The 25,392-nt window shown below is 44.4% G+C and overlaps 1 long non-coding RNA gene across 1 annotated transcript in view; it reads right to left on the bottom strand.

Annotated features, from left to right (window-relative positions):
• LOC139678699 (uncharacterized) overlaps positions 1–25,392 on the bottom strand; it is a 54,992-nt gene that overhangs the window by 15,928 nt on the left and 13,672 nt on the right. The window contains exon 2 of the long non-coding RNA XR_011699074.1: positions 10,346–10,432. This is a non-coding gene — a long non-coding RNA (uncharacterized lncRNA). The remainder of the gene's footprint in view (positions 1–10,345; positions 10,433–25,392) is intronic.

Below are 25,392 nucleotides of genomic sequence, written 5' to 3'. Positions count from 1 at the left end.
GATCTCTGAGAGTAATAAACCAGAACCATAAGTATAACAACAATATCACAAATCATACATGAATCTTACAAGATTCTTTTTCTTTCTTCATTAATTGTTCAATCTATAAGAATAATTACTTAACTTCTTATTTATTCATCTTTACATTTTGATTCTATACATTGTAATTGAACTTAGCTATCAGGTTCTTTGCAGCATGGGTAACAGTAAAAAAAAAAAAAAGAAAAGAAAAGAAAGAAAGAAACTAGCTCTCCTCAAGTACTAAAATGCAGAAAATTTGCCAGAATTAGCACAGACACAGACTAACAATCAGCCTAATATTAAATGAACACTCGCTGTATCTTTCCTCTGCCTGCTAAACTACTAATTGATGTGCTACCGATGAATAAAAGGGCTGGCATTTCAGCCATGAACTTGCTTCACTGCTGCAGTTTACTGAGATCCACAAGCTGCTGAGCTCATTACAGATCTCTTTACTGAACTGGCTTTACAGGCAATTTTGTGAAGGGGCAGCATCAGAGCTAGCCCACTGATTGGGACTCCATTGGCTCAGCGGGGCTCCAAGAGTTCAGGGGAGAGAGCACAGCACTGAGCTAAAAATACATCTTTGCCTCTGTAGTGCCAGGAAGATTGCCTGGCTGTGCTAATTGGGTGGGACCTAGAGATCTGGGTGGTATTTTAGGCTAATCTCGAGGTGGGACCTCTGCAGCATGTATGTGGCTCTGAATATAATCTCCTTCAGCACTGTCATTTATACTATTGCAAGCATTTACAATCAGAACCATCCTTGATTGACTCGTGGCTGTTGCTGCACCTTAGACTCATTTTGCAGGAGTGTGGAGGGATGAGGGAAGGTGAAATGGCTGTGCACTGAACTGACTTATGAAACCATGCTACAATTTTAGTGTGGTGTTGAAGTTATAAAGTAGGAGAAATTGGCCTGACAGGGCCAGGTCTTAGTGGGACTGCACAGATACATAGTCCTCTCTCAGAAACTGACTGTAAAGTTGCATGACAGAGGGTTTTCTTAAAACCTCTCTGTTGGGATTTATTTTTCAGTCCTGTCCTCTTTTCTCCCTGTAGTCCTATTTTTAATTCTTTGAACAATGTAGCCCTGACATCAGCATTCCCTATCTTACCTCTCTTTAAAGCCTCAAACCTCCGTGTTTGAAAACTAGGGTGATCAGAAAAGTCTATTTCTGCTCATCCTGCATGGACTTCATAATGCAGAAGGAAATATAGGAGAGAGAAAAATAGGAAGAGTGTAAGAAACTGTGATAGACCAAAAGCAGAAGCAAAAGTAAAAAATCTGACAGAAAAGGCTAGAAGAAACACTCGATCATAAGGATACTGAACAACTGAGAATTTTTGCTGAAGTAACACATTTAACTCTTTGCTTGGTTGGTTGGTTGTTGGTTGTTTTAACAGATATACAGTTTTACAGAGGTATTTTTTGCTTTACCAGTAAACATATTTCAGCAAAGAATAAAGGTAGAATATTTCTTTCCTCCAAATTTGACAGGATTTTTTTTATTAGAGAAACTTCATAAAATATCAGCATGATTGGGTGAGAAATGTCAAATACTCATTGCATGAAATATCTGTGTCATAGACCAGTCTATGAACTGTCAATCACAAGCAGAAATAGCTAGATAAAGTATTATAAGTCTCTTCACAGGTTACTGCAACACTTTCATGAAGCAGTTGCACTGGAGATCTTACAGCATGTATGAATTATAACAACATAATTTTCTAAATAAAATGCAATTACAATAAAGTTTAATACATTAATTTTACCCCCAAGGAAAGTGTTTTACAAACTTCACTGTATTACATTGTTTATTACATCAGTCCTCCAGCCATGCTGCTGCCGTGATCTTAACATTGGACACAAAAACTAGGCAACTTTCCAAGAGGAAGATGAAGAACTGTGCCCTCATCCAAAGCTAGATGGAAATTTTCAGTACATTAAAGCACACTTGCAAATAAACAAAGGGAGGAGTTTTCTAGATTATGAAATGGCACCTCTTTTCAGACTCCTACATCTGTATGTAGAAGCCCAAATGAAGAGGCTGCTGCAGCCCAAATGTCAGTGCTGAAGGCTCAAACACACTTTATTTTCCCATTTAGTCTCTGTCCCTGAACATCTAAACCTGAAATAACATGATATGTCACCTTTTTTTTAGGAGCTGTTGCTAATAATTTCTAATGCCTTTATGACTAATATAATTCTAATAAGAACTTAACACGAGCCACTGCTCCAGGTTTAAAATAGTCTTAATTCTGCATATCTGCTTGAGAACACCTTGCTATGAACCTGGAGGATGTCAGTAAGATTTCAGAGGAGAACAAGTAGCATGGATAAAAGACTGGAAATCAGTATTGGCCAAGTATGTGGAAGAAAGGGAAGGTACTCAGTCTAGATAAATCACATTATAGCCCAGGTTAAAGGGTGACTTGATTGTGTCAATATCTATATGAGGGCAAAAGGATGGCTGTAGAGGACTCTTCAGTCTATCAGACAAAGGCATACATGTTACACTGCACCTGGAAGTTCAAGCTAGACAAATTTTGACTTAAAAATGGCCAAAATGATCAATGGTGATGATAACTAATCATCTACTGAAAGCTGTGGTGGATTTTTGATTCTTGAAAATTCTCCAAATAAAACATGTTTCTAAAGTATACTTCATTTTAACCACAAGCTTTTGGTTTGAAAGAGGAATTAATTCAGGAAATATCAGAGGCATTCATAGAATTCATAGACCTCATTCCTATAATGTTTGCTATATCAATAAAATGTAATGCAAAACACAGCAGCAGGCCAATCATTACATTTTACTGCTCAGCTAAATTCTATCCTGAGAGCCATTGGCAACATTTTATCCAAGGTTTTGCACAAAACCATCACTGATGCAGAGCAACAGAAGAGAATTGCAGATCTGAATTCTGAATTCCTGAATTCTTGATTTCAGATCTATGGTAGTCAATAGAAAAGACTACAGTTGACTTCAATGGGTCCAGGGTCTTACTGAGGATTTGAGAAAACACTTTTTTCCTGGCCTCATGTGTAAGTGAGTAAAGGTTTAGAATATTTATAAAGGCTTCTAATCTCTCTAATTACCATGGGATTTACTGTGTCAGGCAGATAAATTTTCTGTGATCTGCCAGGTATGAAGTTAGGGATGAACTTAACTTGGGTATTTCAGCAGAAGAGAATCAGCCCTATCATCAAAGCTGAAAGTTATTTTGTCTATAGAAAACCATTTCTAGATTAAATGTACAAAATGCTTCCTAGAATTTAATATGTTAAAATAATGCTGGATATGGAAATCTTGTCATCATTTTTTGCTAAATGAGGTACACAATGTACTTCTGCTTTGACTTCTACTTCCCTGATCACTTAGGGAAATCCACCAACTTAAAATTTTGAATATTATATACTTTTGATGGAATTTTTTTTGAACTCTGAGTTTTTAAGAGAGTCATAGACTGAAATTTCTGGGCTTAGAGAAGTCTGGAAGATAAGGGGCCAGTGCTTATGTCTCAAACACTGATAGCTGGATAGCCATGGAGACAACCAAGGATTATTGGTAAGAACATGCTGTAAGAAAGAACAGGATGTGGCTGGAGAAGGGGACCATATGGAGGTAGGACAGCGCTCTTTTGGACAAACTTCCTTGTTCTGGCTCCTAGAGATAAGCATAACAAGTGCAGGAATGAGGTCAAGAAGCAGGCATGGACTGTTGAGCAAAGCCTGATGCAGCAGGGGAGGATCAAGACCACGAAAGGCCCCTGAAGCCCTCTTACCTGTTTCCAGAAAGGTCTAGAAAAACAAACTGCACATGATAACTAATTTGCATAGAAAGCAAGAAACTTAGCTCCAGGGTGGGGAAAGCTTTCCTATAAAAAGGTACCCTTGTAAGGCCTGAGCAGTGACCCCAGGACCCCTGACATCCCATCAGCTGTATCAGTGCTGTAGCCAGGACTTGTCATCTTCCTTTCTCTCTCCCTCTCTTTACTCTGTCTCTCTCTCTCTCTTTCTCTCTCCTCTCTCACTCTTTCCCTTATTCAAAATCCACAATGGTGTGTTTATGCTATAAAGGACTAACATACCAATTTCCATGCTGTCTGTAAAATTTACCAGTAAAATTTGACAAGTTTTTGTGGACCCTCTGACTTTTGTTGTTCCTTTTGGCCCACAGGCATCTATGAATCTTGGGTTCTCCCTTCCCTTTTGGGGTGGGATGACACAGGGCTCTGTAAACACAGATTTTCAATATGTGAAAATAAGGACAGGCGGAAAAAATACTTTTAAAAGGAAGATCTCATAAGTTCTTAGATTCTACTGAAACCGTAAACTCTTCTTTTATGGACAAACTATGAATTTTTTAGACTTCACTGTGTCAGCTCCTCCTAGCACAGTGAGACAAGCTGCATTCATACAGAGAATGACCTGATGAATTCTCTTTAGACTTAAAGTCATGCTAAAGTGAGACCTGGACAAAAAATTCCAAAGATGCCTAGAATATAGTAGTAGAAAATAGCATCTTGAATGTATTAGCACATACAAAGATTGCTTTTTAAAACTGATTCATTGTCTGCTTATGGGGTCCTGGTGGATTCTAGATCTAAGTGGCATCTTTTAATAATGTTTTCTATTACAATGAGAAGTGTAAATCCCAGTGTCTATTTTGCCATTGGGTTCTGCATTTTTCACCCTCTTGAAACTCCCACAATGCATGGAATGCCCAAGAAAGACGGGAAGGAGCCATAAATATTAAGCAATGATATAATGGCAAGGATGCTGCAGTTCATCTGCACTGGTAAAGGCAAGACCTGCACATAAAGTTCCCACTCCTGTGAGTTATGGGTCATTTGCTCATTAACAAAGTGACTAATCTAGTAGTGAAGAGGATGTCTAGTGAAAAAAAATTGCATTATACTACTGACTGCTTTGATGGATTCTTTATATGCTCTTTGTGTTATCGTTCAGAGGACCCCCTTTACCCAAACCTTGGTGTTGCAGACATGTTATAAGGAATTTTATCAGAGCAAACAGGAGTCTTCGTAAGGCAAGAAACAATAGAACAAGCAGGAAATAAATAATAACTAGATAGCCAGGAAACAGCACTAACACAATAGATGTTCAGTCATTAGTTTAAACTGTCACATTTGTCCTGAAATGATCAGAACAATCACAGCAGAGCTGCAACACTGAAGTTTACGATAAATCCATGCTTGTGCATTTTGAAGGGCACTTCAGGAGAGTTAGAGGAATAAATATGGAAATCAAGGGCGAAACTTGATGAGGAAAGTAGGTGAGTCAGAAAATGTTTCCAAGCATTTAAATTCCTTAAAATTTTTGAAGCACTTACTGAAGAGAAGCATTGCTTCACTTACCCAGCGTTTATGATGACCCAACACTAATATGGTAATCTAAATGGGATGTTTAATCATGATGAAGTTTCTTTCCCCACATATTGTCTTCCCAGACAGGATTTAATGAGACAAGTCTGTTCTGCCATTTCAGACCACATAAGTGCCATAAGATAGAAATATCAATCTGCCACTGATCACTGCTAAAATGCTATTGTTTGTAGATCATTTAACAAAGCTACATTGATTCTGGTTATTCAAATTAGTAGTATCATTGAATCTGCGTATTAAAATTAATAGTATTTCTGCAAACACTGTATACTCCAAAAACTAAAATAATTTATTACAAGATTTTTTAAAAAATTTAACTTGTTCAATACATACAGGATGAGGAAAGTGATGCATAGATTCAAGTTTGCTTTGTTACCTATTGACACTTATTAACACATAAGGATTCTGTGCTATAGTTGTAGCATTCTGACTGCTTCTTCCTTTGATTTACCTTTTGTACCTCTTCTATTGGAGATGCTTAGAAGCAATTTTACCAGTTTATAAAACAACCTCTAACAGCGAGCAGTAAAGTTCTGCTTGTTTTGTGGCTCTGAGAGTTAAAGCTAAGTTTAATTGGAGTTAACCTGAGTCATCACCAAAAAATCTCCTTTCCCCCCTCCCTCCCGCCATACATGTTGCCATACAAAGCACAGACATTTGAGTTTTTAATTGTGGTTGTTTATGACTCTCTTTGGTAAGACTTGCTGAATTTCTAATTATGTGCTTAACAACTGGAGTAAGCTCCATACATTACCGCATAAAAAGTTCTCCTTGATCACTTTCTTCCAAGTTACATAGCAGCCTCAATCAATGAAGGTATGGGATTGCTTTCCTGACATTTATTGAAAACTGTTGTTTCAATTACTTTGCTTGTTTCAATCAATTTGTCATAAATTGTATTTTACAATAGATTTTGTTTGTTATTTACATAGAAATTTTAATGTTTTGCTGCCAGAAATAAAGCAATGAATACACACATGTAAAAGTATTCACCCAAAAATCAGAGATGAGCAAAAATATATCGAAAATGCAAAGTTTTATTTTGCTATCAAATCGTATTTTTTCGGAAGAACTATTTAAAATTAAAACTACTGCCATAAAAAAATAAATATCTCTGTTCAAGCGTTTCTAATTCATTCCAAATTAATCTGGTTTCATAGACAAAGAAAGGTGTAATAAAAATAATGTTTCTCAGCATAGTGACATGAGGCACAATAGTGTAAGAGGCCTTGACCCATAGCCCACTAGAAGTCATTATACAGTGACATCACTCAGCCCGGGATAAGGGCTTGAGCAAATGGTGTTTTAAACAGATATAAGACCAGACTCTAGCTCAATATTAAAATATTGTGTCAACTGCACTGAAATGTGTTTCTCTGTTTTAGTAAGATCAGAGAGTTGTCCTACCACTCTGCATCTGTACCTGTAAAACAACAAGTTCTTTATCCAAAGAAATCTGAGTAGCTGACAGTTTCCTTCCAATAACTATTTCCTTTCACATTTTCACCAAAGCTGTCATTCAATTTAGAAAAAGGAAATAAATAAATACCTCAAACAGGCTTTTAATAGTATTTTTATAGTTTGGAAACAGTAGAGAATTTTACTCTGAAAAATTAAGTAGGAAAACCACAATGTTACGTATGCAAATGGAATTAAAATACCTGAATGTTTACTTGTCCATGGTGTACACATTACACAATAACCAACAGCAATTTATATTTCACTATTATCATGCCTTTGTAGGGTTTCTTCAAAAGTTAAGATGATGGTTAATTTGAGATTGCTGACTTAGATCAAAATAGAGTAACTAGCCAAAATTAAAATGAAAGGAAAATTTGAAAGAAAATGAATCAGGTAATAGAATACACCGTATGGTACTTTTTCCACAGGCAGCTCCACTGATAAGCTTACAGTGCATGAATTATCAGGAAAGAAATACACTTTGGTTGTACAACTGTTATAAAATACCTTGAATTAAGGTGGCAACCCAATAGGTGTAAGTTTTCCCTGAAAATACTACATGTGTTTTTTTGTATCTACTCTGGAGGTGTATTTTGTATCAATTTTTATTGTGGCAGTAAAAATAGCAAAGGTTCTGAGGACTGCAGGGTGTTTCATAGTACTCTGGTGCTCTGGAGGAGTGTGGTTTGCTATGTATTACTTGCTTAAAATACGTGTCTTACAGTAAAATAGTTATTTGAAATATCAGAACAAATCCTGAATAAAAAGAATTAACACAAACAGTTTAAAGTAATTCTAATCCTTCTCTGAGCATGACATGAAATAAAACACAGAAAGAGGAAAGGAAGAAACTGTATTTCAGCAGAAGGATGTTCTTGTCTCTTCCTGGCATCTCAGCTCTCCTGTAATTTTTAGTTTCATACTGGGATATTTCATACTTTTTCATAAGGGAGAATTGCTCAGCTATCTGTTCCATATAATTTGAAACAGAACCTGGAAGAATAAAAAAAACAAGGCAAAACAAAACCTAAACCCTGTATGCTCCATTTGCTGAATATATGGATTCCTTCTCCCCGTTGTCCCTGTGCCAGATGGCACTACACTGGGTTGGATGATAATAAACATGAAAAATACAGTCAGTGCATGAGCAGAGATAACTGTGGTTGAATGTAACAGGACTGGGGATAGTAGGGGGAAGGGCCAGAAGTTCCAGCTGTGAGAGAAAAGCAAAGTTCAGCTCCTCAAGGGAGAAGCTGATCTCTTTTCCAATTAGGATCCATTGGCAGGGGGGCATGGGCCCACTGGGAAGGAAGGTTGTCCCTGTTTATCCCAGCACCCCATCCAAAGGCTGTATTTGGGACCAGTACCCTCCAAGTACAGCCAAATCCATTAACCCTGGGGTGATGGGAACTGTTTTGGTACTGTGAAGAGACAGAGAGACTGAGAAGAGGATGGTTAACACACCTTTGGGCTTTCATCCCTAGCATGTGAGGCTAGCAGGCTGCTGAGAAGGAGTAAGTCAGCCTGGCAGGATGGGCTTGGAATAGGGCTGTTGTGGGAGAAGGACATGCCCGGGTCAGAAGTGGTGACTTGACCTTGTGGGCCTCTGTTCCCCTCCCACGGTCTGGGCCCTGAGGCAACCATTCACCTCCCCATGTACTGGGTACTGTGGTGTGCACAGAGAGTACCCCTACTTCTACATATCCCCATGGCAATATCTCCCTGGGAGGCAAGACAAGTTGCTGCTCCTCTTTGAAGCTTCTCCTTCACAACCTCTTTCTGGAAGTACTTCACCAAAGACCCAAATGGAGATGCACCCACTTGCAGTAATAGGGTATTTGGTGCCTGGCCATGTGCATTGCTGTTGTCCTGTGTGTAGGAGCTGGTTCTACAACATTGCTTTTCCTCTGAGTTTGTGCATTCAAGTCAGCAAGTGAGTGATCCAGAGGGTACTTGAAGCATGTCCAACATCTCCTAGTAGACAGATTTTGGGAGATCTGTTTGTCTAGTAGGCAAAGTTTAAAGGTGGTAAGTGAACAAATACCAGGCAGAAAAGGGTGCTTACAATGCATATCATCTCTATTGAAATATTTGGATGAGGCAGGTAGCAGTCTGAGTTCCTGCTATTACTCATTTGACCATGAGGCTCATGTAGTTCAAAGCAGACTTTCTTTTGACCCAGTACTTGTCCTTTGAAAACTCTCTTTGGCAAGTGTTATGGGTTAGCAAAGTAGGCCTAAATTTAGGCTTTAAAGTTCAGACCAGGCCTGGGATTGTCAGCTGACTTGGGCTGAGCTGGGCTAGCTAACAGCTGACTTCTTCTAGCCAATAATATTGTATTCCATACCATATTATATCAACTCAAAAGGGGTAAAATTCAGTGTGTGGAAGTGGCTTGTTCAGTTCCACCATGGCTGCACTAGAAGAAGAGTGTGCCACAGCTCTTCTACAATGCTAGGCCCCTGCTCCTGCTGCTGCTACTTGCATTTTGTTTGAGTTCAGGAAAGTAGAAATATTTTGTTGTTATACCTTCTCTTTCTTGCAGGGTGTCTTTTAGAGTACTTATAGAGTAATACACTTTGTATTAATTGGAGAGTGGGAAGTTATTTCTTGATATATATATATATATATATATATATATATATATATATATATAACTTGTGTAAGTGTGTGTTATATTGTAGTTTTCTCTTAATTTTCTCTTTTCTGTATAAATACATATAGGTAGTTTCAGCATAAACCTGGTTTAGAGGGGTTTTTTCCCCCTCCCTCTTCTTTTTCCCTTAGCTGGTTGGGGGGAGGGGGAACCCTCTCTCTCTGTCTTGGACACTTGGCATTTTGCCAGCTCAACCCAAGACAGCAAGGGAAAAAGTCTTCCAGCCAGATGAAAAGATACCTATGCATTAATTTGCCCAATTCACTTCAACCTCTCTTTGGATTTCTCTGTTACTCTCATCTTTTCCTTCTTACTGACTGCTGCATTCTGAATAAGGCAGCCTTAATTTTAGGAAGCCAATAAAATCACAGTAAATAATTATTTACCTTTTAAAAATTCCATCTTTTACTATTTATGTGATGTTATTACAGAATGCATTACCCAATCTAAAGGGAAAGAACCAGTTTAAGGAGTAGGAAAGAAGCACTGAGTTATTCTTGGTCCTGAAAATACTGTAATTAAGAGTTTCTCAGCTCAGCTCTCTTTGACTGATGACACTTTCTTCTCTGCTCTTACATGAACGTTAAACAGTCTGCCCTCAAGGGTGACCACTAATATGTGTGACCACTCCATCTATGAACCAGACAGTATCTGAGGCTGGGGCGTTATCCATGTCTGTAGGCTCACTGTACAAAGACTGTTGTTGGAGAAGAAGCTTTGGATTCATTAATTCCTATGAGGTAAGAGACTGAGAGGCAAAGGTAACCCCCAACATTTTTAGATACCGATGGCACAGACCTTTGCTCCTTGAGCGCAGGCTCCTGACATGAGGGCAGAAGAGAGGGGAGTTTCCTCTGCTCACCACATGGTGATCACAAATGTCACCTATAGACAAAAGAAAATTAAAAGAAACAATAAGTGAAACATGGGCAATGATTAAGCCCCTTGAAAATGTGCATTAATCATCTGACAGCTCTCAGCTTCAGTGAACTGAAAGTTCGTTTCTCATGGCAGGGCTAACTTTGGAACCAGTGTCAGGAGGCAAAGCTGGAGCAGGGCTGGCAGCAACATTTAGGAGCAGTAACTGCATGAGTGTATTAAGAAACCAAGTATCCACAAAAACTCCTAATGGACCCAAAAATATCCAGCTTGGCTGCTGGTTTAATCACTCGCAAAGACATTGCCTGACTCTTTTAAAGCCTCTCATATCTGAAGTTTTGGAAGTGACTGTGAATAAATACTTCACTGTCTGCTTACAGCGACCTTTCCTCGGCGTTAGCTCATTAGAGTGCCTGAAAGAGACTCGACAGAAAATAAGTTAAATGCAATTTAAATCATCATCCCATTCGACTCCAAAAACAACCAGAAAGGCTAGGTGTCCACCCAAAGGTTGCAAAAGGCGTCAGCTGCACCGCAGTTATTAGGAGTGGAGGGAGAGGGATTGGGGGATGTGAGCGGGCAATGTGGCTGGGATCCCAGACCCCAGTTGTTGGGGAAATGGGGGGGGGGCGACTTTTTTCTGCCCTTTTTTACACTTTTTTTTTTTTGGTGACTTCGAAAGATGTCACGGCAAAGTGAAATCTTTGTGGAGGGCTGATCATGCATTCAGACTGTAGAGTTTTCAAAATGTGATGTTTTGCAATGATGACATTAGAGTAGCAACCAAGGGTCCGAGACAGCAACGCCTGCTGCAGCTGGGCTTCACTTTGAAATGCCCAAGACAATGGGGGCCACTGTTCTTCATCGCTTCGCCTTTCCATTCCATTTGCATAGTCTGTTCTGCCTGATTGACCAGCTTGGGCTGTCCAAGGGACCAGCATTGTTCACAGATCACTTCAAGATGGCACAGATGACAAGATTCAGGTGAGAGATGAAGTGGGATGATTCTCAAATGCCATAAGAAAAAGCTACCCTGGGAACTTTTAGCTCAAGAGAAATAATTCGAGAATCAAAGCATTTAGAAGACTGATTTTATCTTCTTTTTTTTTTTAAGGAAACTGATCATATTTAGAACTACACTGCCATGACACACAAATAAGTAACAGGAGGTTTGTGTGTTTCGTTAAGGTATTTTGTTATTTTGTTTTGTTTGTGTTTCGTTGCGTTGAGGGGATTTTTTCTGGTTTGGTTTTTGCTTTGGTTTTTTTTTTTTTTCATCCCAAGCCGCACCTTCCTCAGGTTAAGATGGGAGATGTGCCATTGGAAAACTTTGTGAATAAATGTTGGCTTAACAAAAGGGGGAAATAAAAGGTCGACAATAAATAAAGCTCATCATAGAGGCGAGTTTTTAAATTCCTTGGTGCCTCCGTAACTAAATGCCAGGATTAATTAGTTAATGTTCATAAAGCGCTTTCGACGTGGAAAACCCTCCTAGAAAGGGGAAGCGCGCAGAACGCTGTCAGCCAGTCCGGCGGCGGGCGGGCGGGACAGCGGTGTCCCCAGCCCGGGCGAGGGGAGGGAGTGAGGGGAGGGTGGAGGACGCCTCGCTCTTCCCGAAGTAGTTGTAAACTCTCTGCTAGCCCAGATTCACGACTGAAATGTCATGGTTTGGGCTGCTTTCCACACCCCTCACACCCCACACCCCCCAACACATGCAGGTACTCGAGTAAACACACACACACACGACAGAGTCCCTAAAATGAGTTTCATTTGATACCGATGTTTTGACTTTATCTCAAAAAGACAAAATCTTTGTCATAAAAGTATGTTTTCCCTGGAGGGTTTTTCAGAACAATTTGCTGTAATTTCTTTACACCTAACGGAACTGATGGGATCGGAGCAGTAAAACATATTCCCACAGCAGTTTCACTCTCTCGCGCTCTCTGTATCCTCCTGGGGTTCAGATCACTCTCTAGTATAAATATTGCCAATAATTGTGCTAATACGGTGGTCCTCGAAAGGAAGCAGAACTCTCTTCTCGTGTATGAGACCTAAAGCCACGCGACTCCTCCTCACTCTCTCGGTTTATTCTCTTCTAGCTGCTCGTCTTTCCTCTGCAGCGACTAATACACTTAATTACAAGATTTACAAGAATTGCCAACGAGGTCCCAGGGGCCACTAAAGACCGACCTCCGCTCGGCGAGCGGGGCGCAAGGTGCGTGCCTGTCTGCCACACGGACACCTCAAAGCAAGGTGCCTTCAGCGGGACTCGGTTCATCAAAACTATCCAAAATTTCAGGCCCTTCTCCAATGTTTCACACATACCCGCCCACAAACCCCGTCCCCTCACGCCCCTTTCATGTTGTGTTCCGATCCCATTTTGGTTTGGGAGGTGTCATCGTCTTCCCCTTCTCCCCACCCCCTTCCCGGATAAGGGAGTTAAAAGCTGCAGAGGAAACTTAAGTGGCTCTGGAGTTTGTTTAATTTCCCTCCAGTGTTTACTGATAATTCGAGAGACGCTTATCTCGGGGAATATAACGATTAATACAACCGCAGGTTTCCAGATAAGTGATTGTGATGGAGATTGTTGGCGAGAAAATAGACAATTATCCGCTGTTAGCTTTACATAAAGATCGCATTAACTTGAATTAGTTATCAGACAAAAGAACATCAGAAAGCTGCACCTTTCTGCCAAGGCAACCGCTTGCAGGCGGTGTGCTCCGCACAAGCAAACGCACCGCTGCCTCCCCAGCATCTCGCAAGCATGAAAGGGGCGGCGGGCTCGGGGGGGTCGGGGGCACTCATGGCACCAACACGCCGCGCTCCTGCGGAGGCACGGCCGCTGCGAGGAGCGGGGAGGGCGAGCCCCGGGGCCGGGGGATCGCTTTAATATCAGCTGCCCGGCCAGGCCGCTTTCATTTCCATAGGGCGAAATTAACATGGACGTGGGGCAGGCTCTGGGGCGGGGGCAGCGCGCCCGGGGGAAGAAGCGGCGTGGCTGATCGCCAAGGAAACCTCGCTGAAAGGGAAGGGTAGAGCATGTGGCTATTAAAACCCCGACACAATAATAACATTAAGAAAAAAAATAAAACCATAATGATAACTTGGAGGCAGCTCTTCATTTGCATATGAAATCAGCGGCCAGAAGCGCGGCAGTCCCCTTGCCGCATTATGTGCTCGGCGGTCCGAGGTCGTCCCCCCCCCCAGCAAGACTGAAAAGCCTTTTGATTATTTCTCCTCTCCCCAGGAAAGGCTGATTCCTCCGTAATTGATAGCGAGGAAGGGCCGTAATTAATTTTGCAGTGAAGTAAAGTGCAGCTTCTTCTCCTGGCTGGAGGGGAAGGGCTGGAGAGCGAGGAAAGGGGGCGAGAGAGCGGAGGCGAGAGGAACTCCTTGCGAGAACCCCTAATTAAAAGAAATCACGCCTCACCCTCTCCGGCATCGAGACCCCCTAGACTCCTCGCCACCCCTTCGCTCGCCGGGGAGGCAGGAAGGGCAAGGACCGTGGGCTGCTTTCAGCGAGTCAGAAAGCATTCACCAGGCGCTTATGTTGCGGGAGGTTTCTGTGGGAATTGAGTGGCTCAAGTAATTGGAAGGGGAGGCGGGTGCACTCTAGGCTGGTTTCTCTCTGGAATTAAAGGCAGTCTTCAAAATAGGGTGTTTGTTAGAGAACTTCAATCGGGAGGAAACCTACCATTTCGGATCAGTGCGTTTTCTGTGCTGGGTTTCCAGACAGACCCTTAAGCACCGTGTTTATCCGGGGAAGGCAAGAGGGAAGAGAGACGGGATGGGAGGCTTTTCGTGTGTGATGGGGCAATAGGGATAAAACGGCGAGGTACTTCAGCCGTCAGGCTGAAGTCTAACAGATGCTGGTATACAAATCAGCGCGGGGGACCAGGGGCACCTCAGGTCCATGTCTGAGGCTGCGGTGATGGGAGTGGGCAGGGGATGCCAGGTGAAGAGGCGTTGCTCCCACCCGGGAAGGAAAGCCCCAGGAGCCGTCCCCAGCCTTGGGACGTGCCGCTGCCGCCGCTGGGTCCCCGCTGAATGGAGCGGATAATGATCCCCTGTTCCCAAGGCAGGCTTGCTGCTGCCTGGTGAGCCCTGGATTTGTGTGGTCCAAGCCTTTCCCAGCTTGTCCCATTCTGTCACCGGGATAAGGGGCTCCCTCGGCTCGTTTGCACCTGCGTCGCTTTTGGCTCCTTCAGGAATGCGCTGAAGCTTGTAATCAGCTTTGTGAAGCCATTGAGTGCACGGCTGAGTGAAACTTCCAAAGCTCGCAGAAAACTGGCCCACTGAATAGGAGTCAGCATGGGGCTTCTCTCCAAGCCCCTGGCCTGCCAAATTCCAGCAGAGCCCCTCACAATCAGTCCACACAAGCTTTACTGCTCTTCCCGCACTGAGAGAAGCGAGAAAAGAAAAGCTAAAATACCAGTCACCGAGGTTAGCGGTTTGTTCCCAGATTAATGGCAAACGCCTCTCTGCCCGATCCCAATTCATTTGGGGAATGTGTGAGTGTGTGTGTATATATATATGGGGGTGTGTGGGTGTGTATGCATATAGATATACGTGCATATGAATATGTACACAAATCAAGAAAGGAAGAAAGAAATAAGGGAGAGTTACTAAAATTTTATTTTATGTGACGACAAAGGTTCTTGTGGCACCAAATAAGTAGCAGGCTGTCTTGCTGTCCCACGGGGTTATGCTATTCTCATCTCAATCTTTTCTGCAATGGTATGGTTTTAAAGCTCTGGATGAATGTGACTCTCAACTGCAGTCTGGTTTTCCATCTGGAAGTGATTGAGTACCAAACAAAACTCCGGGGGAGAGCAAGAGAAAAGCAATAGGCAGGTTAAAAGAAAACAAAAGCACCAACCCCAACATCACTGAATCAACTTTGGGATAACTCAGAGGGCCAAGACTCAGTGCTACTCGCAGGACAGGTTTCCTGTGCCCAGGGTTCGCGGCGGCCCCGCGGTCTCCAGCTCGGAGGAAGAGGGGATTGTCCACTGCAGCCCGAATCTCTTCCACATTGGGGAAAAGCACACAGGAAAGGTCCCACTCGAGTGATTTGCCTATTTTACGCACCTTAACACTTGAGATGTGTATCCCTTCACTGCTACGTTTCCAACACCTGATTGCACAGGTGGGAGTGACGCTAAGCAACTCGGGAATACGTAGCACAACTTCATCATACTTTTCATCCGAGTTCTGTCTGTGGTTGAAGATTCACATTTATTAGGGGAAACAATTATTGGAGTTACACAAACACCTTACTTTCTAAAGCAAGTCCTTTCATTTTAATAAGCTCTGTAAAATGTCCTTAACTCTGCTAAAACTGGAAGACAAGTGCACTGTGACATCAAATCTATGAGTATAGATCAACTGAGCGAGGCTTTATCTTCCTGTCTTGGGACTTTTTATTCCGTTTTTGTCCTTCTTCCACACGTATCTAAAGTAATGAAAACAACATTATGACAACATTAGTACTTCTTGCAAGTTCTCCTCTTGGGCTAGTATAAGGGGGGAAATGGAGACTCCCAGCGTTTCCAGAGATGATGTTTCCTGAAGGGTTTAGCCGTGTCTCTTAATTACGTCATGGAAATAATGTTTTCTTGATGTCCACATCGAAATAACCGCTGCAGAAGGGACAAAATAGACTCCACAGAGCTGCTAGACGTTTCTTGTGAGTTCAGCACGATTTTATCTCACTTTGGTTTCATACTTTTGGAGTCTTCTCAGTTACGCATTTTCAGGAATGTCCCATAAACCGATGACGGCAGTAGGTGTTTTCACCACTGCTTTCTGGCGAGTTTGTAGAGGGTCATTTGAGAGAATCGTTTGAAAAGCAGGTACATAGTTTAGCAGCATCAACACGCCGTATTCTGATCCCCAAGTCCCTCTAAAGGATAAGGTAACACCCCATATAACGAATTAGGGAATAACAATGCAGACGAACATGTCTGGATGTTGAAGTCATGACCCTTCAAACTGCTGCTGCACAAAAACTACATGTGGCCAAAACCAGTTTAAAGTTACATCTCTTTCTGTCTGTAAAGTTTCTTTTCTTTTTGGAAGTTTAGTGTGCTATTTTCGACCATGTTGCTCCTTCCAACCATTCTCAGTGACAAGTCATGAGGATATGCAGTAATTCAGAAATTAGTGAAATTTTATTCTTGGTGGGGGCGTTGGATTAAGAGGCTGGGAGAGTGTGAAACAAGTCAACGTGTAATTGTATGATAAGGCTCTCACGAGGAATTTATTGGCCAAGTTGCTATTTCTATTCCTTCCTAATCTCGTTTAGCACATTCATTCTCTGCAATCTGTCTCCATAATCTTCTGTGACAGAATGGCAGCCAATAGAAGCATGCATGTTTGGAGAGAAGAGAAAATATGCAGAGGCGTGATAAACTGATGCTAATTATCCATATTTAGGACACCGAGTGCAGAAGATCAAGGTTTACAAATAACAAACCAGAGCCAATGATGATGGCTTCCTAGTGTGGAATATATTGGAGGGGACAAGATAAGGGTTTCACATGCAGAAGAGATTTATTGGTCAAAGGGTTCACCTTCCACTTTTACACTTTTATATAGCAGTAAATTATTTGGGCTAAATTCACCAGAACATTACTCTTTTATTTGGCAATGTGCCATGACTTGCTCTTTCTTTGTGTCCTTTCAATGCAAATCCTTGTAGTGTAACATCAGTTGATAAGAAACAAATAATTGAAGTAATAGGTAATTCCCTTTAAATTGTGCATATAGGACAGTAAGGTAATCATCTAACGTAGAATGAGACGGGAGTATAGAGCAGATAGCTGAAAGTGAAACAATATCCATCTTGGCTATTAAATTACATTTGTACTAGGGAAAAATAACCTGCAGAAGACTTGTAGGCTGAAGAAGAGACAACACTAGTTTAGTCACCTTTAGGCCATTTTCCTACAGACTTCTCAAATTCATTTTACTTTAAAAGACAGCTTACCACCATTTTCTTGGTTTCTCTTTCTCTCTCTCTCTTTTTTTTATTTTTCTTCCCCCGAAAGCTGACATTTAAATTAGGGACTCTGCATTCTCCTTTTTAACAAGTGTTGACTCTGAGGAATAACAAGGGAGTTCAGTTTGGCAGTATCTGTGTTGTACGGTTGAGGGTCAGTGAAGTGATCTTAGCTGCCTGCAGTAATTCTATTGTAAAGTTTCCAAAATGAGTTCACTTGTTCAGTTTATATTTATTTACAAGTTCAGAAAATATTCTGTATAGTGGTAAAATTCTAAATGTTATTTTCTACTAGCAGCTTGCTGTCAGGTGGAGTTAAACTGTTCTTTGAGAAAGTCGGTCTTCAATTGTATGTCAATACTCCTTACTTCTCGAGCAGTATTTTTCCTGTATTGGTGGCACAGCAATACTCGGCAAAATAGAGCCCTGCTGCTGGAGCAGAAAATACACGTCTCGGAGACACTTCAATTAGGAAAACTCTATAAGATAACTCTTCTTTGATATAAGAAAATATATTTCTTCCGTGACTACTGGTTTAAGGCAAGAAAATCTTCTGACTTTTTGTTTTACTGCTGAATGGCTGTAGATTATTTTTCTCTCCCTCTCTGAGGTATTCTTTTGAATTGGGTCGTATTTTGTGTTTTGTGCAGGTGCAAAGATACTGCAGTCCCAAGCTTAACATTTTCACAGGTTACCTAAAATTATTTCTAAAGGCAGACATGCTTTTTCAAAGTCCCATAATTCCCTCAAAATTACCCAAAATATATCTATAGAAAAAGAAGGTAGGCAAAGAGACAGACTGCAAGTTAGGTCATAGAAATTGCTATTTGTTCACCAGTGAACAAAAAAAACGGCATCAGGAGTGGGACAAGGACGTGGAACATGATATCCTGGGGACAAGGCTGACTCTGGGGCTACCCGCGGCAGTCAGTGCCGGCCCATGAGGCATCTCCGGGCTCCTCGGACAAGGAACGTCCCGTGCCCGGTTCAACTCCCGTTAAAATCCACCAGGCGCTAGCCCCGCCTGTCCCACTCGGGAAAGCGCAGAGTGGAAGTCTTCGCAGCCTGAGCGCCTCCCGTTCCCTGACCCGGGTCAGGGGAACCTTTGCCCCGTCTTCCCTCTCCAGGGACAAGAGGCGTCTATCTTCGCGGCGACGCCACAGCCTGGCCCCGAAGCTGCTGCCCAGGACGTGAGGTTCGTCACCGGCACCCACGCTGCCACCACCCGGCCTCTGCCGACCCCGACCCCGGCCCGTCCCCGCACCCACGCTGGGGGCCGCCTTCCCCCACAGCGGGGACAGAATCCCGCTCCCCAGAATATGGGGGAGGAGCCCAGAACCTGCTCAGTAGAGGCACCAGGACAGTGGGGCGGCTGTCCCCGCGGTGGCGGTGCCACAGCGGGGCGGGAAGAGGCTGCTCACACCGGTTTCTGTAAAAAACTACTTGGCACTGTCGGAAGGGCGGGGGTGAGCGCACAGATTAGTCGGGTCCTGGGCTTCATTTAACGACGTTTGGCAACTAGTTTGTCTAATCAGGTTGTTTTGCAAAGTAACGGCCTCTCAAGACCGGACCGGTTTAGATCAGCAGTCCTTTCGGCTGGAGGCAGGACAGCAGGAGACCATCGCAGCTACGTTCACCCCTGCTTTCCGTGAGAAAAATCTTCTTTTCCCTTTTCATAGGGAAAAGGCAGCCGTCTTCCACAGAAAACTCAGAAAGGTTTTTTTTAAATCAACATTTCACAGTTCCTTTTGTCGTCTCCAGAGAGACACTGGAAATCCCTCTAAGCCTGGTGTTTTCGCTAAGCGAGGCGTGCGCATAGGCGGAGGGAATGCCGAAATTTCCCCTTCGAAAGCTTTGTGGCTGCGCTTAACTATGTGATGCCCGATGACGAAAAGGACTCCGTTCCACGTGTTGTCCAGCTGTTTCATAGAATAGGAAGGGAGCTTCTGTACTATATTTTCTGCCCTTTCCTCATTTTTTATTATTATATCTCACACCGCAAAAGCCAAGCCCTATCCTCTGAATTTTAGCTCTGATTTTCCGCCTCAATACTTCCATTTATCACTCAGTTTTCACGCCTATAGCGAGTCCTCTACCTGTTAGGCAATAGGAATGTGTTAATAATACTAGAAGGTACGCCAAGTCAACTCCGCTTGCCGGTACCTGAATCTGTTGTGGAGTTGTGTGAATATGGCGAGAGACTTGCATTCTCCAGCAAACGCCCGAAAACTATGATGGGATGTTCCCAAGTACATGACGTCATTGCATATATTTATGAAGCAGTTGGTATTCCCACAGAGATTTTTATTAAAGATTTTTCTTCTTTTTTCTTTCTTTTATTTTCCCCCCTCTCTGTAATGTGTACTAGTTTTTGCTTGTTAAAGGAGATCAGCAAGGATATCCTGAGAAGCAAAGACCATGTGTTAAACAAGGGGACTCTGAGACTGTCCTTTTTCATGACAATAAGTTTGCCTTTCAACTGTAGTATTTTCTCTTACTGAGCATCTAAGCCTATCCTAAAATAGATAATACATACAGACGTCCAAATAGGAACCCTTAACTACGTGAGTACATGAGCACATAGTTTAGGCATTATGAAACATTTAAAACACATCTAAGATGCACGAACACATTAAGTTTATCTACCTGAAACTACCCAACGAATAATACAGCTATATAGCAAGCTCCTATCAAATTGTACAAAACTGGGCTCTTTTGGTCACCCAAGGATACCTTTTGCAATAGCCTCACTTCGTTGCTTTGCGTTTCTTAAATAAGTGGATCATCATAATGAGTTTGCCCCACTTATCTAGTGAGCTTTGGTCTGAGACTCCTAAAACTGAGATATTGCTGCATTCAGGAAAATCACGCAGGGCTTTTCCTGCAGCTGCCTAGTCAAAGCAAAACAATTAGGAGACTATTTGTCCCCCCTATTTTGTGACCCAGAACTTACTAGGCTAAATGGACATTTTGGTTGGAGAGGTAGCAGAAACTTCCTCAGGCTTGATAGAAAACTAGAAACTGAGAGGAACGTGAATGGATGAAATGCTTTTGGGAGAGAGAAATACATGTTCTGCACCCGTTACTTCATTCTCAACTGTTCCACAAGACACATAAGTAAAGATGTGACACCAGAGAACGGAAATAAGAGTTTTGGGAAATGCACTGCATGCCTGTATCCCTCCTCTTCATTCTTATGGCAGTTCAAGACACACTGCTGAGAAGTTTTTTAGGTTAAACTCCACGACTCCTTCATTCATATCCTTTTTTTGTTGTTGTTGTTGTTCTTTTCCAAATTTTAATCTGCCACAGCTGTATTACGGAATCTGATATTCACAGTTCTCCTCCAGTTTCTCCGCCCTGAAATACACAGGCTTGAGCTCACTTACAATTGTGTAGTTTAAAAGATATTTCCCACTTAGTTTTGTTTTCTCTTTTACGGTCCTTAGGTAGAAAAATACGCATGCTAACAGTGATTCGATTGCACAGCATTTTGTGTTTTGCATTATTTCCTACATTGTGACATCGAGGAGGAAGGGGACGACGATGACAAACTGTGAAGCCTTCATCCGCTCTGGGACTGGAAAGCGGTTTAGAGGAAGGTAGGACTGATAATGCACGAAGGTACAGATAATTAGAAAGAGCCCCAAACAAACCCTTAAGAAAAGCAAAGCCTCTTTCATTCTTCTACTACCTGCAGGTAAAATAAAAGGTAATGCGGAAAGTTCACCTGATCGCTTGATCAAGGGATTGCTCAAAATTTTTCCAAAAGACAAAGATGTCCTGTGCGCAAGACAACAAGAGGAGACCATGGTTGGGATGTATGTAACTCGGAAGCACCCTAGATGGTTTCAGAGCTTTTCCCACTGCGTGGGAATTGTTTTCGTATCAATACTTCGTTTTGAACTCCCGTGTTTAGGGTTTTAGGTCTTTCCTGGCCTTGGGCTACTTGTGTTTGTAAATCCAAATCTGAACAGTCATTCATTCTTCTAACCTGATAAGTCCTGAAGTATCCACTGTCCAATGGCAAGACAATCCTCCTACAGATTTTTGCTGCATGAGGCGGGGGTGGGGAGAGGGGGGTGGGGAGAGGAAGACCTGAACTGAATAATTCTAAAATCTGTGCTAGGCAATTCTTAGGGTAGGAAATAAACATCTTGCTACTCCCCTCTCAATCCTCCTGTACCTTCACTCCCTCCGTGGATGTATGGCGCCTTTGTTCACCACTAGTTCCTAGTTGCTATGGAGTTTTACGCCTTGGTAAACTATATTTCACCTCCTCCCAGTGGAAGCTATTCTTTTCCCAAATGGACACTTTGCAGACTCCAGTCCTTCCCCCCTTCATGTCGGCTTGCACTTCCTCAGCCCACGCTGGTCTGCCCCCGGCTGAAGCCGCCTTTTCCCACTCGGATCTAAGCGCACCCTCTAGGACTTGCCCAATTGTTTGACCACCGACAGATGCTCTCCTGCTTTTCCTCGGTTTCATTGTCCGGTGTTTTTGGTTTTTTTTAAGATTTCTGAGTGATAGTTCATCTGTCTGAGTGCCGCAGTTATCTGTGGCACACGTCTTCTCCAAATCAATGAGAGGTGTCCGGGCTGAAAGCGTGGACAATGAGATTTTACTGAGCATGAAGCATATTACCCCCCAAACCCATCCTGACAGGCCGTGCTAAAAGCACTGAATGACTTTCTTGAAACGAGATCTTTCTGAAGGCTACTCCCTTCAGAGTGTTACACCGTCCAGGAAAGATAGACATGAAACTGAATGGGTGCACCCCAAGGCTTTGTAAACTGGGGGCAGGGTATGTGTTCTTTGTCACAAGGCCCCACTCCTTCTACACCAAAGCCAGGGACCAATGTTCTTTATCTTGGCAGTTGCTCCTCACTCAACACTAGCTCCGCATTTGTTTTCACTTTGGTAGTTCCAGACTTTTTGACGGCACATGCAGCGGTGTGATTCAGCTCTGTCAGTTCCTACTGACTTCTAGCCTATCCTACAAAGGCATCGCCAGGAGTGTCCTGCTAGCACATCTTACCACTTTGGGCATGCGGCCACAGGAGTGGGACCCATATGCTGCACCACTGTTACATCAAAGATCCTGAAAAGCCTCCGAACTTTAGTTTGTTAAACTTTACTTTTGCAAAGTTTCCTCTGACGATAGAATGTTTCACTGCGTGTAAAAGTCAATGGGCTTTCCCTTCAGCCTCTAACTAAAGCCTCCATTTACATTTGTACCTGCACACCAGGTTCGCCGGTTGCTTTGCCATCCGTCCTGCCCCTCGGGGCCGTCCCTGTGTCCCAGCTCTTCCGGACATTACTCAGCAAAGGCGCACTGGGGCTGGAGCCTGCAGGCAGGGAGGCAGGCAGGAAAGGCCCTGTCCGCCTCGCACCCATAATCTGTTATCCTTACTGCCGCCCGCGCAGCGGAAGTCGGCTTCCATCGCTCCCCCACGTTCCTCTCTGCAGCCACTCAGATCATGTTTTTTGTTTCGTTTCCTCTGCCTCTCTTTTGACCTTGCCTTTCCATAAGTGACTTTCCAGACAAGTTTTGCTGTTTGACTCCTCTCCTCCTTGGCCGTGGGAAATACCTGCTCCAGATCTCAGTTTCCCCCCGGAAACCACCATCCACTTCTAACCTCAACATCAACCAGAGAGAGTCGCTTAGCCTTGACTGGTACCCTCCGGTCCCAGCCTGCCACTCCCGGGCGCCAGTCATGCCTGGAGCTGCGTGAGTACCCGTGGCGCTGGGGAGACGGAAGGGCAGTGGAGCGAGACGGCGCTGCGTTTTGCAGAGTGGGGTCACGCGTGGCAGCAGGTGCCGGGGCTTCACTCAGCACTTTTTAGAGGAATGTCTCCGAACAGGGCCTGGCCCATTGGCTTCAGATCCCCTTTGACTGGGACGATGTGCATCGAGATGCTCTATGCTGATTGTGGGGTAATGCCGAGCCACTCAGCATTCTCACTTTTTGGGGTACTGAGTTTTCTAGAGGAGGAGGAGTCAACATGCCGCGAAGTGGAGGGACCTCTTCCTTCCTCCTCCACCAAAAAAAAAAAAAAAAAAAAAAAAAAAAAGAAGAAGAAAAGATAGCACGTGTCGTCTCCCAGTCCTGAGCAGTGTCTGTGTGAGTGGCACAGAGGAGCGGCCGCACGGGTGCCCCGCGGGGCGCGAAGCGGCAGCCGAGGCTCCCTCCCCACGCTGCCGACCCCGCTTGGGGTCTCGTCGGGGGGACTTCCCTGCCCCACTCCTATCTCCCTCCCCCAGCAGCCGTGCAGCAGATGGCCCGCGGTCCGAGAGGGCGGCCAGCGCCCGCCCGCCGCTGAACGCATGACTGGAGCCGGGCTCTGGTGTCTCCCAGCCCGGGAGGGTCCCGTGTGGAGTTCAAGAGCAGCCTTTGCCGGCTGACAGCAACACGCTTGTTTTTCCCGGTTATCTCAGCCCGCCCCCGCCTCTCACGCCTGGAACGCTCCTTCATTCCCTTCCCCCGCCGCTCGTCGGTGAGAGGCCAGAAGGCTGCAGTCGAGAGACAGGGCACACCTCAACATTCTCCCCACGGCCACCCGCTGCAGCTCCCCGACCTCCAGCTGGGACCTCTTTTCTCACACCCTCCCGGCTGGGGCGTCTCCCTTCTCCCCGCAGTAGGGTCGGCGCCTCCCCCACCAGACTCCCCCTTCCACCGCGGGGTCTGGTCTCGCTGGCTGCCCGGCCTCTGGCTTGCAGCGGGAGCCGTCGGTGTTCCGCCGCGTGATTGTAAACGGATTTGACTGGCCGTTGATCTCGGGGTCAGGACTCTCCTCGCTAATCCCTCGCTCTCCAAACACCGACCCCCTCTCCTTCCCGCGTTCTCCCTCCCTCTCTCTCCCCTCTCTCTTGCCTCCTTCCACCCCCGTTTCCCCCTTGCATCATTCATCTGCAGTCCCTCCGACGGCACCGGAGGCACCTCGGTTCCTGGAGCTGCATCTCGCAGAGACCCTCTCGCAACCCACGAACAATATCCCCCAAGCCCACCGCTCCACGACGCTGCGGGGACTTGCTTAGTGAGAAAGGCCCTTCCCGCAAGATCAGTTCCCTGCACACTCACAGGGACACACAGAAACATGGACATGCTTGACACTGTCCGCCCCCACGGGACTGCCCCTTCCCGATGCTCCCCACGTGTTGCTGAGAGTAGGAGGGAAGGGAAGAGCTGGAGCTTACTCGGGGGAGCTGGCAGAAAGCGTGCGGGAAGGGGGGATGGTGGTGCAGAAAAGGGCCGGGGAGGGGGGTTATCGGTGAGTGCTCGGGAGAGGCGGGGGTATTGCGGTCAGTGGGAGAGCGTCTGTGCCAGGCCCAGGAGCCCATGCCGTCCAGATAACCCACAGGCACTTGTCCAGTTCGCGTCTTTTAGCTCCGCTGTACTTAACAGCAACTCTCAGATAATCCCTTTGGTTTAGTTTTCGGCGGGAAGTGTGTATGTGTGATACTGTGCCTTTTTTAATGTTTCTTTTTCCTTTCGTGGCAGTTTACGCATTATAATAAAATGCTGTAACGGCCTCAGACGCTCAGGTGACCCTGCCTGATGTCGCCTGCATGTGGCACAGCTGGGAGGGAGGGTCCTCCCCACCCTTCCGTCCTGTCAAGAAGCATTTCGCGGTGCTTTTTATCCCTCTATGGCAGTCCGGGCTCGTTGGCTCTGATTTCTGGAGTCGTCCCCCTCTTTTTGTCTTCATGGACAATTTCATGTGCCCTTCTCCCCCGCTCCATTGCTCCCAGAGGCTCGGAGACATCCCATCGATGCCCCTCCGGAGCCTGTTGCGGTACGACTCTGGCTAAAGGTGCGGAGGAGTGGAACTGGTGGGAATGGCTTTTCCCTGGGGCCCAGCGTCACTCCTGATTGCTCAGCAAGCCACGTACGATGGAGGCGAGGGAGGAGAGGGAGAAGAAAAAAAAAAAGAAAAAACCACCGAAAAAAAGAGAGAGAACCA

The sequence above is a fragment of the Pithys albifrons genome, chromosome 1, assembly GCF_047495875.1.
Source record: "Pithys albifrons albifrons isolate INPA30051 chromosome 1, PitAlb_v1, whole genome shotgun sequence".
In the NCBI taxonomy this organism is placed as follows: Eukaryota; Metazoa; Chordata; class Aves; order Passeriformes; family Thamnophilidae; genus Pithys; species Pithys albifrons.
Note: the sequence above shows the minus strand (reverse complement) of the source record. Positions and strands in the feature narration are given on the sequence as shown.